The 12,234-nt window shown below is 36.0% G+C and overlaps 1 pseudogene; it reads left to right on the forward strand.

Annotated features, from left to right (window-relative positions):
* The first annotated feature begins 10,783 nt into the window (after positions 1–10,783).
* Positions 10,784–11,962, forward strand: LOC145164343 (putative xyloglucan endotransglucosylase/hydrolase protein 6 pseudogene; annotated as a pseudogene).
* The last annotated feature ends 272 nt before the right edge of the window (positions 11,963–12,234 follow it).

Below are 12,234 nucleotides of genomic sequence, written 5' to 3' on the forward strand. Positions count from 1 at the left end.
GGTCGTTTGTTAGCAGCAAAGGCTGTTAGTGGTTGATGGATATTGGTGTTGGTAGGGGATTGTTGAGCCAAAGATAGTTCATGATTTATGAGTTTTTCATGTAAATCATTGAATGAAATAGGGTTATATCTGGCATGGAAAGCATCAATAATTGTTCTGTAGGAGGTGTAGTCCAGGCCGTTTAAGACTACATCGGTTATGTCTTCTGTGTCAAGCTTCTTGCCTAGGATATTGAGTTCATCGACTATGGTTTTGACAGATTGCATGTAATCTGTGATGGATTGGTCAGGATTTTTGGATGATTGTTTGAGGCGGTATTGGAGCTGCTTAATGTGACCACAGGAGGGGTTTGCATATGTGTTTGATAAGATGTTCCAAGCTTCTAAGGATGAGGAAGCATTGGTTATGAGAGGGACAATAGCAGGAGATAGAGTGCCGACAAGTGCACCAAATAGAATTTGGTCCTGGGGAAACCAAATTGAATAATCAGGATGTGGGATGGAAGCGCCATCAGTGATGGTTGGTGATAGGGGGAGGGGGTGTGGGTACCATTTATAAATTTGTAAAGATCCAGACCCTGTAGTAAAGCCTCAACTTGAGTTTTCCAGCTCATGTAATTGGTGGATGATAGTTTCAGAGAAGAGGGGAAGTGAACAAGTGTGAGAGATGATGTTTTGATTGGGAGAGTATGGATGACAGAGGATGGATTTGCTTCACCTTCGAGAACAGAGATGACTGATGGGGTGGAGCTAGCTTCGGTACCCATGAGAAAAGAAAGTGGCGGCCGAAAATTTGATTTAGCGTTTTTGCTCTGATACCATATAAGTGAAGTAATCAGAATTGATTGTTTCCATTGAGAATCAATTGAAAATATATACACGTACAGATCCTAACTATGAGGAAGATTACAACAGAAAGAATAGACTAAGTCTATGTTTATCTACAATTCAAAATAGAAAAGTAAATTATACAAATATAAGGGAAAGTGTGTTATGCACGTGTATGTGTGTTGATACTGATGAGATGAGGCGTTGGGTCTTGGCCTCTTGGGTGGGACTATGAGATCAGCCGTATCTGTGAACTATGAAGTGAAGAAAGTGAACAAAACCCTAAAAATAGATAATGTAGTTTATATATGTATTTTCTATTAAATAAATAATTTTTACATCGATATACAAGAAAAACGATGCCGTTTGTGGGTAAAATAAGGATACGTTTTTTTATTTTTATTTTTATTTTTATTTTTTTCTGCTTTCACAAGTTCATTGTTCAGTTTCAATTTCCCTTTCTCCACATTCCTATCAAATTTTGATGTGGGATTTGAATTGGTTTTTAACTTTTGTGATTCTTCGATAGATTGATTTAAATTTGATTATTTGGTTGCCGTCCCATTCGATTGTCCATGGTTGATCCAATTCCTTGACTGTTTGTTAGATTCCTAAAATGGATCAATTTTTATTGAAATCTAAAAGAGTTTAAAAAAGTCCAAGTATGAAAAACAACCCCAAATCAAAATTACCATTTAGTTATTTATACCATATACAAGCATTGTATAACCTAAAGCGGATTAAAAAAAATTGCATCATTTTTGAAAAGTTTCACAAAAGTTCAGACCATACTATTTCAAGTCATAGAAAACAATTTGTGGAAGAAAACTAACAATAAGCATTCAGTTAAAAGGCATCTAATTAGAATACTAGAGCTAGGAATCGAAAAACTTACTACTTGACTGTCGGAACTCGAGAAAGGGAATAAATCACTTAATTGTTGGTTGCTTGAACTCCAAAAAGGACATAAATCACTCAATAAACATTCAATAAAAACACATCTAATAAGAATCAGGGGAATGTGGAATTTTAAAGTTCAAAACGCAACACATAACGGTATTGACAATTTCACAAAGCTAGTCACATAATCAAACGACAGTCAAAATAAAAAATTAGAACACTCATGAAAGTTTTAGAATCAGAAATAAGAGAATGAATGTAATGGGTGAATTAGAATAAGAAATTAGAAAAATCAAGAAAGATTCATTCTTTTGGAAAACGAGAAAGAAAACCAAAACAAAGTCTACACTAGCTTGCTGCAATACATTCGATATTTCAATTTTCAAGGCTTCAAGAGCCGACGCCTCGTTTTCTGAAATAGCATGAAGGTGTGCCATCTCGTTGTCTTGTAAACTGGAGTTATGATTTTCTTTTTCCGCCTTACTTCAAGCTGATGCGGCTATGCCTTGGACTTGACTTGTTCAACCAAGGTATACGTATATCTAGATAAAAAAATTGGGCCCAAATTCATACATAACAAGTAGAGTTAAAAGTAAAACTGCTACCCTTTTACATCTTGTTGCCGTGGGCTGTGGCCCTACTCGCTCAGCCCTTAGGCTGACCCTAGGTCCATAAATCAAAAGAACAAGACCATCCAAATATTCATCATAACGAGATATGATTTTTCGATATTATGGCACGAAGCTTCATCAACACGAAGCATTGTGACCCTCCTTTTTAATCTTAAATTTCAATTTACTACCCCCTTATTTGTAATAATTCAATTTATTAGAGAACATGACAAAGATTAAGAATTATTTTTTAGAAATTACACCATTAGAAATTTAATTGATATATTTGAAATTAGACTTTGGAGTTGCGTGTATTACCTCTTAACCATTTCATTAAAAGAAAACATCTTAACCATTAAGAATTTATGGGTTTGACTTTCTAAAAACACAACTCTTAACCATTAAGAAGCTATACATTACCTCTTAATCGCTCAGAGGTTATACCCATGTTGAACAATTCGTTTGTTTCAAAATTTTCTGATTTCCCCTTTCCTAAAAGCACACCTCGACCCTTTTCTTTTAACATCCATTAACCAAAACTTATTCCTCCATCAAACCAACCATCTTCGGCCACCGAAGAGCACTCTTGTTCGCCGCTATTGACCCAAGCACACCTATAATGTTGATCCTAGCTATTGAGAATTTTGGAAATATCTTTTACGCAGGGATGTTTATATTGATCAGTATATATATATATAGTTAATTTATAGTGGGGGTCCCTATACTACACAATAATAGATAAACAACCCTAACTAGAATATATATTTAACAAACCCTCTTAGTTTTAACACGGGGTTCTCGAATGTTTAAACTATCTCTGAAATCTAGAAATAATTGTGTAGGAAGACCATTTGTAAAGATATATGCATACTGATACGCTGGCGGGACATGCAAAACACGCACGTGACCAGTCGTAACATGTTCCCTAACAAAATGTAAATAAATTTCCACATGCTTGGTTCTTTGGTGCTGAACCGGGTTAGACGCCAGGTACATAACACTAACATTGTCACAAAAGACAATCGTAGCATGAGACAAGGGACAATGAAGTTCGAGAAAGAGATTACAGAGTCAAGCAATTTCAAAAACTACACTTGCTACCATCCGGTACTCAGCTTCAACACTAGAACGAGAGACAGCATGCTGCCATTTCGAGGACCTAGAAATGAGATTGTCTCCAACATAGACACAGATCCCAAATGTGGACCAGCGAGTGGTAGGAAAATCGACCCAATTGGCATCAGAATAAGAGACCAAGCAATCGGCGGATGAAGGACGAATGTGAAGACCATGAGACAGGGTACCACAAAGATACCTTAAGATGTGCTTAAGAGACAAAAAAATGAGGGGTACGTAGATCATGCATGAAGAGAAAATTTTGATGAACAACATAAGCAATATCAGGACGAGTGAAAGTCAGATATTGAAGGGCTCTGGCGAGGCTTCAGTAGATAGTCGGATCAAAAACCGGCACTCCAACAGCGGAAAGTTTGGATTTCGTATCAGCCGAAGTGTTATAGGGATTGCGCGCAGTCATATCCGTACGTGAGAGAATCTCCTGAAAAAATGCAGTTTGAGAGAGAAAAATCCCATCAGAATTGCGCTTGGCAGATATGCCAAGGAAAAAGGAAAGATGACCAAGGTCAGACATAGGAAAATTTGATGAGAGCTTAGTGATGACGTTAGAGATGATAGATGGGATGATGCAGTGAGAATGATGTCGTCAACATATAGGAGAAGGTAAATACTATCAGACCCACAATGAAAGGTAAAGAAAGACGTATGAGATTTATTGCTTACAAAACCAATAGAGGACAGAATGACAACAAACTGTTGGTACCAGTAACGAGAAGCCCGTTTCAGAACATAGAGCGCCTTACGAAGGCGGAAGACATGGTCAGGTAAGGTAGGATTGGCAATGCCAGGAGCTTGATGTATGTAGATGGTTTCAACAAGGTTTTCGTGAAGAAAAGCATTTTTGATGTCTAACTGGTGAATAGACCAGCAATGAGATACAACAATTCTAATAATAGTGCGCATGGTAATAGGTTTTGACAACAGGACTGAAGGTGTAATCAATGTCAAGACCTAGTTGTTGAGAGAAACCTTGAGCTAACCTTTGTAATGATCAAGGCGACTAGTACTATCAAATTTTTGTCGGTAAAGCCAACGACAACCAAAAATGTTGGCTATGGGAGGTTTAGGGACAAGATCCCAGGTGTGGTTAGAATTAAGAGCATACATCTTGGAATCCATATCAGCCTGACATTTAGGGTCGTATATAGCTTAGGTTGTGGATCCCGAAATAGGTTAGACATCGGTAATAACAGAGAGATTAAAAACTTGTTTCGGTCGAAGAGAGCCGGTATGAGACCTGGTAACCATAGGATGACCAATATTGTGAGAGGATACGGGAGGAGGGGAAGTGGTATCCGGTGTGTCAGCCATGTTGGGTAGGGTAGAAGTAGGAGAAGTGGATGTAAGGGAATGTTGGACCAGTTCCTCGATGGAACTGGGAGAGGAAGCTGTGGAGGATGTCGTTAACGGAGGAAAAGAGAGGTAACATCATCGGGAATGAACGAGTCATATGCAACAAAAGAGGAGGGGGGTGAAAGTCAGTATAAGGGAAGTGAATTTCATCAAAGATAACATGATAACATATAATGACCTTTTGATTAATAAGATCGAGACATTATTTGTAAGAAATTTGGGGTATAGAAAAAGCTTGGAAATTTTAAGAATTGTGGTTTTCACTTTCAGATTAAAGTATTTGGGTGGTACTCCCAAACTTTAATCGGATAAGACTCAGAATTGAGAAAAACAGAAGAGAGAATGTTCAAGATGTTATGAAGAAGAAGTGTACCAACAACAGATTTCGGATATGATCATATAAACAGAAAAACTTCCAGTCTTAGAACTGCCACATGACAGTTTTATGTCCTAAAACTGTGAAAACGTCATAAACTAACTTAAATTCGGGTCTAGAATAAACCAAAAACAACTCGACCCCAGCTAGGGGCTCTGCCCCTTGGACCCCGCCAGGGGCTGCCGTCCCTTGGACCCCGCTCCCAGGGGCGCTGCCCCCAGAACCTCGTCGGTTCAGGGGCTTCACCCCTAAATAGCAGTGTACTTTCAACAAAGACAATATTAAACAAATGTGCACTCCGCACCATACCGATTTGTTTAATAATTATCAAAGTGACATTGATCAACAAATTAATCCCATTACACTTAAATAACATTAGTGATATAAAATCACTAACAAACCTCCCCTATTTAAGTGTAATCTTGATTAACTTAACATTAAAATCATAACAACAACAAACTGATGCATAAATGAAATATCGTGACGATTGAATTTCACATTAGTATATTACTCATTCCAAATATTCGAATATCAGGGTGTCACTAAGGATTGAACCCTTTCTATTCTAAGTGAATACATGAAGATAATATAGACAACAGTTTACATTCTCAAAGTTATAACTTGACACTATATTTTACTAGCTTGTGTCCCATCCTTCAATAAGCATATCAAAGTCAAGTCCCAATATCTTGAAGCAGCTAAACTTCATGCTTATATAGGTAGTCCTTTTATTCTTGCACCTGTAAATGCAAATTTTCAAAAGAACTATTAAGAATATAAATTCAACCTCCTTAACTTGCAGTACTGAACACATACCTTGGGATGATGATATAATGTGTTCCAATCTTCAAATATCAAGCTTTCCACACTGAATTCAACATCTAACATTACATTAGATGGGAATTGGGTATCTCAATATAAAATATTTTAACTGGACTTTAAACCCATCCCTATAGCTGCCTTGTGCACAATATCTCTTGCTAAACCTTTGGTTAGATGATCGGCTAAATTCAACTGATTTCTTACAAACTCCACAGATATCACACCAGTCATGATGAGCTCACAAATCATGCTATGTCTAACACCTAAATGTCTAGACTTTCCATCATACACTTGACTATAAGCCTTAGCCAAGGTTGCAGCACTATCACATCTGATAGAAATGGTAGATATCAGTTTGGGCCATAACGGAATTTCATAAATCAAATTCCTTAGCCACTCAGCTTCTTTACCAGCAGCAGATAATGCAAAAAACTCAGACTCCATGGTTGAGTTAGTAATACAAGTCTGTTTCTTAGATACCCAAAAAACGGCACCTCCTCCAAGAAGAAACACACAACCACTTGTAGAGGAGTGGTCCTTTAAGTTGTTAATCCAGCTGCCATCTGAATATCCTTCCAAAACAGAAGGATATCCACTATAAGTTAAACCATAATTCATGGTCCCTTTCAAATACCTGAATACTCTACTTACAGTTTGCCAATGATGTGAACTAGGATTACTAGCATATCTACTAAGCCTTCCCACAGCATATGCTATATCAGGCCTAGTACTAATCATGCCATACATTAGACAACCAATAGCCCTTGAGTATTCAAGTTGAGACACTGGAGATCCTTTATTAGGTAAAAGCTTAAGACTAGGATCTATAGGAGTGCTAACAGGAGAACAATTCTCAAAGTTAAACTCCTTCAATATCTTCTCAATGTAATGAGATTGAGAAATTGAAATCCCGTTGTTTCCTTTTCTAATTCTTATACCAAGAATTACTTCAGCCTCCCCCATGTCTTTCATGTCAAAACTAGATGATAAGAATTTCTTGGTTTTATTAACTTCACCTTGATCAGTACCAAAGATTAACATATCATCAACATATAGACAAATTATAACTCCTTTACCAGAAGAATCAAATTTGCTATATACACATTTATCAGCATGGTTTAATGCAAAACCATTAGACAATATCACATCATCAAACTTTTGATGCTATTGTTTTGGTGCTTGTTTCAAACCATTTAATGATTTCTTCAACTTACACACCTTATGTTCATTACCAGGCATAACAAACCCTTCAGGTTGTTTCATGTAAATTTCCTCATCTAAGTCACAATGTAGTTTTCACATCCATTTGGTGAATCACAAGATTATGTATAGCTGCAAGAGCTAACAATAATCTAATAGTGGAAATTCTAGCAACAGGAGCATAAGTATCAAATAAGTCAATGCCTTCCTTTTTCCTAAAGCGTTGGATAACCAATCTGGCTTTATACTTATCAATTGTGCCATCCACCTTCATTTTCCTTTTAGGATCCACTTACTACCCAATGCCTTGCATCCAGGAGGTAAATCCGACAATACCCAAGTATTGTTATGCATGATATAATCAATCTCATTCTGAATTGCTTCTTTCTAGAAATAAACATCCCTGGAAGCCATAGCTTCACTAAAACTCTTTGGATCCTCCTCAATACTAAAACAATATTGATGTTGACATATAGTCTCATTCCTTGTTCCTTCAACTAGATAAAGTTGAAAATCATATCCAAAAGACTTGGCTTTTCTTGCTCTTGTGCTTTTCCTAGGTTCAGGTACAGAACTTGCACCACCAGAAACATCTTCAGCTTGAGTAATACTCTTGCTGGAAGATTGATGAATCATGTCCCTTGGTCTAGGGATAGATGTAAATCTTTCTTCATCAAAGATAGCATCTATTGACTCTATCATTGTGTTTACAGACACAGAGTCATTAGATTCTAAAACATAGAATCTATATGCTTTGGAATGCTCACCATATCCAATAAAGATACAATCTACACCTCTCTCACCCAATGTTTTCCTTTCGGGTTCAGTGAGCTTTACTACTGCTCTACAACCCCCAAACTTTGAGATAACTCAAATTTGGTACCTTTTTACACCAAAGTTCATAAGGAGTATTCTTACTCCTTTTATTTTGAGTTATGTTCAAGATGTAACATGCAGTTAACATTGCCTCACCCAAAAACCCTTCACTTAATCCAGAATAGGACAACATGGAATTAACCATTTCTTTCAAAGTCCTATTCTTCCTTTCAGCTACACCATTTTGTTGTGGTGTATAAGGAGCTATGGTTTGATGTATTATTCCAGTTGATTCAAAATAAACTGGATCATAATACTCACCACCTCTATCAGTACGCAAGACTTTTATTAATTCATTTTTATGAAGCTCAACTTGTTGTTTATAAATTTTAAATTTATCAAGTGCTTCATCCTTAGAATGTAGCAAATAGACATAACAATATCTAGATGCATCAACAATAAAAGTAACAACAGACTTTTTGTTTCCAAGGGAAGGTGTTACATGGAAATCACATAAATCACTATGTATAAGATCCAACACCTTGCTTCCCCTAACAACATCTTTGAAAGGTTGTCTAGTGATTTTAGTTAGCATGCATGTTTTACATTTTTCATTATTTTTCATATCAAAAGCAGGAATTAAACTCATTTTAGACATGTCTTTTAATCTCTTGTAATGAATGTGTCCTAGTCTAGCATGCCATAATTCAGATTTATTAAAATTATTGCTAGTACTAGTAGAAGCCATGCAAACAGAATTATCAATAAAAGGATAATTAATATTAAGTCTAATCATTCCATTGCATCCATATCCAAATCCCATAAAAGAACCATGTCTTGACACATATACTTGTCACTTTCTAATACTTGTTTGTAACCACAATTATTTAAAACAATTTCAGACAGAAGATTCTTTCAAAATCCTGGTACATATAAAACATTGTTTAGACACAAACACTTTCCAGAAGTAAAGTAAAGTAAAACAGATCCTAAACACTTGATTAGTTCAGTTGAAACATTTCCCATTTTCACCACAGATACATCTTCAATTGGTTGACATTCCTTGAACCAACGAAGATCCTTACATATATGGCTTGTTGCTCCCGAATCAACCCACCATGCAACATCATCATCCTGCACATAAAATGCTTCAGAAATCACAGAAATATAATTCTAAACATATTTAGAATTCTACATGGAAACAGAAATATGACCTTGTTGCTTTTCTGGATCCTTGGATCCACTTGGTCCAGTACCATCTTTGTTCACTTTGCGAAGACGACAATCTTTCTTGAAGTGACCCGGTTTGTTACAATTCCAACAAACCAACTTAGCCTTCTTGTTGGAAGACTTGTCATCTTTTCCTTTAAACTTCCTTTTTCCATTAGACTTCTTGGGATTCTTTGAACTTTCTCCTTCCACCATGTTCACAGAAGAGGAACCAACTTGGTTCTTGCCTTTAGGATTGTTGTCAAGTTCTTGAGTCCTTATGGACTCTGCAATCCTTAAATGGCTTCCAAGTTGAGTCAAAGTCAATTCCTCTTTGTTATGTTTCAGATTGTGTTTAAAATCCTTCCAGGAAGGGGGCAGTTTGTCAATGATCACAGCCACAGAAATGGCTTCATCCATTTTCAAATTGTGTTGAGCAAACTGTCCCAAAATCCTTAACATTTCATGGAATTGTTCCATAACAGGCCTAGAGTCAATCATCTTGTAACCCATTAAGTTACTAACAAGAAACTTCTTGCTAGAAGCATCTTCAGCCATGTACTTGGATTCAAGAGAATCCCACAGTTCTTTTGCAGATTCGAAATTTTGATAGATATCAAAAAGAGAGTCAGACATACCTTTGAGAATATGACCACGACATATGTAATCATCATTTTCCCACTTTGATCTTCTTCTTGTTTCCTCCAAAGGTTCATCTTCAACAGATTCTGGTAAGACTGGCATGGGTGTACTCAGAACATACACCTCTTTCAGAGTGGTAAGGAGAAACTTCATCTTCTTCTGCCATCTACGAACATCTTTCCCTTCAAACTTGTTCAGTTTTTCAAACTTACTTGTCATTTCCTTCATAGAATCACCACTTGCCATGATCACAAAAATACTTTAATCTTTGTAAGAAATTTGGGGTATTGAAAAGGCTTGGAAATTCTGAGAATTGGGGTTTTCACTTTCAGATTAAAGTATTTGGGTGGTACTCCCAATCTTTAATCGGATAAGACTCAGAATTGATAAAAACAGAAGAGAGAATGTTCAAGATGTTATGAAGAGGAAGTGTACCAACAACAGATTTCGGATATGATCAATAACCAGAAAAACTTCCAGTCTTACAACTGCCACATGACAGTTTTATGTCCTAAAACTGTCAAAACGTCATAAACTAACTTAAATTCGGGTCTAGAATAAACCAACAACAGCTCGACCCCAGCCAGGGGCTCTGCCCCTTGGACCCCGCTCCCAGGGGCGCTGCCCCGGACCCCCGTCGGTTCAGGGGCTTCGCCCCTAAATAGCAGTGTACTTTCAACAAAGACAATATTAAACAAATGTGCACTCCGCACCATACCGATTTGTTCAATAATTGTCAAAGTGATATTGATCAACAATTTAATCCCATTACACTTAAATAACATTAGTGATATAAAATCACTAACATTAATAACCACGATGATTAACATATGGATCGAGATTAACACTAGCAGAGGAGCAAGGAGAGATTTTATGTCTAGCAGTGGCAAATGTGTTGGGATAACAGAGACACCCAAAATCATGAAGATGTGAATATATGTATATAAATATCAAACTTATATCCATCACATAAATCACACATTACACCCAAGATAAAGATTGCATTAGTACATGATCATAATGACACATTCTTCGACAATCAAGTGCGTGATGAACTGGATTTTGAGTTCTTGGGAAACCGTACTGGGGAACCTTACTCAGTCCAAACCAATGTGTATGCTCATGGAAAAAGAGATAGAGAACAAGGGGTCCATTTATGGTTCGACCCTCCTGTAGACTATCACACTTACTCCATCTTATGGAACCATAACCGTGTTGTGTAAGTAGATGGGAGAGGTCAAATATATATATATATATATATATATATATATATATATATATATATATATATATATATATATATATATATATATATATATATATATTACTAATCGGTCAATCTAGGTTATAATTTTATTTAAGGTTTTTAATGGATATTTAAAAATAAAAAAAAGATACAACTAGATAGACATACCGAAGGCCTAGATAGACTTACAACCTATTAAACTAGATTAACAAAAAAGTAGTTTATCATATTAATAATAACTTTATTAACCGAATTTAATATATTGGTTAGTTATTAAAATTAAAAAATGGAAAAAATGTTTATGAGTAAGCAACCTGATCCTTCCGGACATATTTTAAATGTTTTAAACAAATTACATGATTGAACGAAACTTGTTTTGATCCCTTTTTAATATATATATATATATATATATATATATATATATATATATATATATATATATATATATAAAAGTTTAAATTATATGTATGGAAATTGGATGCATCATAACTTTTATAATATAACTTAACAATGAAAAATGTGATCATACAGGTATTCTATGGATGAAGTACCCATAAGGGTATTCAAGAACAAAGAAGCCACAGGGCTCTCATTCCCCAAGTTCTATCCAATGGGAGTCTACTCTACATTATGGGAAGCAGATGATTGGGCTACAAGGGGTGGGCTCGAAAAAATTGATTGGATCAAAGCACCATTTTACGCATAATACAAGGACTTTGACATTGAGGGTTGCCCGGTTCCTGGTTCACGGACCTATGCCTCGAATTCTTCCAACTGATGGGAGGATGCGAGTGATGTGCACAAAAGTACATATTCGTTTTAAATTTATAACCTAACAAACTTTTACTATCTATGCACCTATAAGCAGTAAACCTAGTCAGATTATAGAATAGCTTAGGTAAGTCGGGTGTCGATCACAGGGAAGGTAGTTCAATTAATAAAATTTAACTACTTCTAATTAACCTATTAAATAAACTATGATTTGGGGGGTTTTCAATGATTTTGCAAGATCAGAATCACTTACTATCAACTAACAAGTAGCTAGCAACGAAAAGAAAGCAACTTCAAGAATTAAAAGAATACTTCTGTCTATAT

The sequence above is a fragment of the Lactuca virosa genome, chromosome 3 (genome assembly GCF_052849685.1).
Source record: "Lactuca virosa cultivar CGN04683 chromosome 3, Lactuca_virosa_CGN04683_v6, whole genome shotgun sequence".
Lineage (NCBI taxonomy): Eukaryota > Viridiplantae > Streptophyta > Magnoliopsida > Asterales > Asteraceae > Lactuca > Lactuca virosa.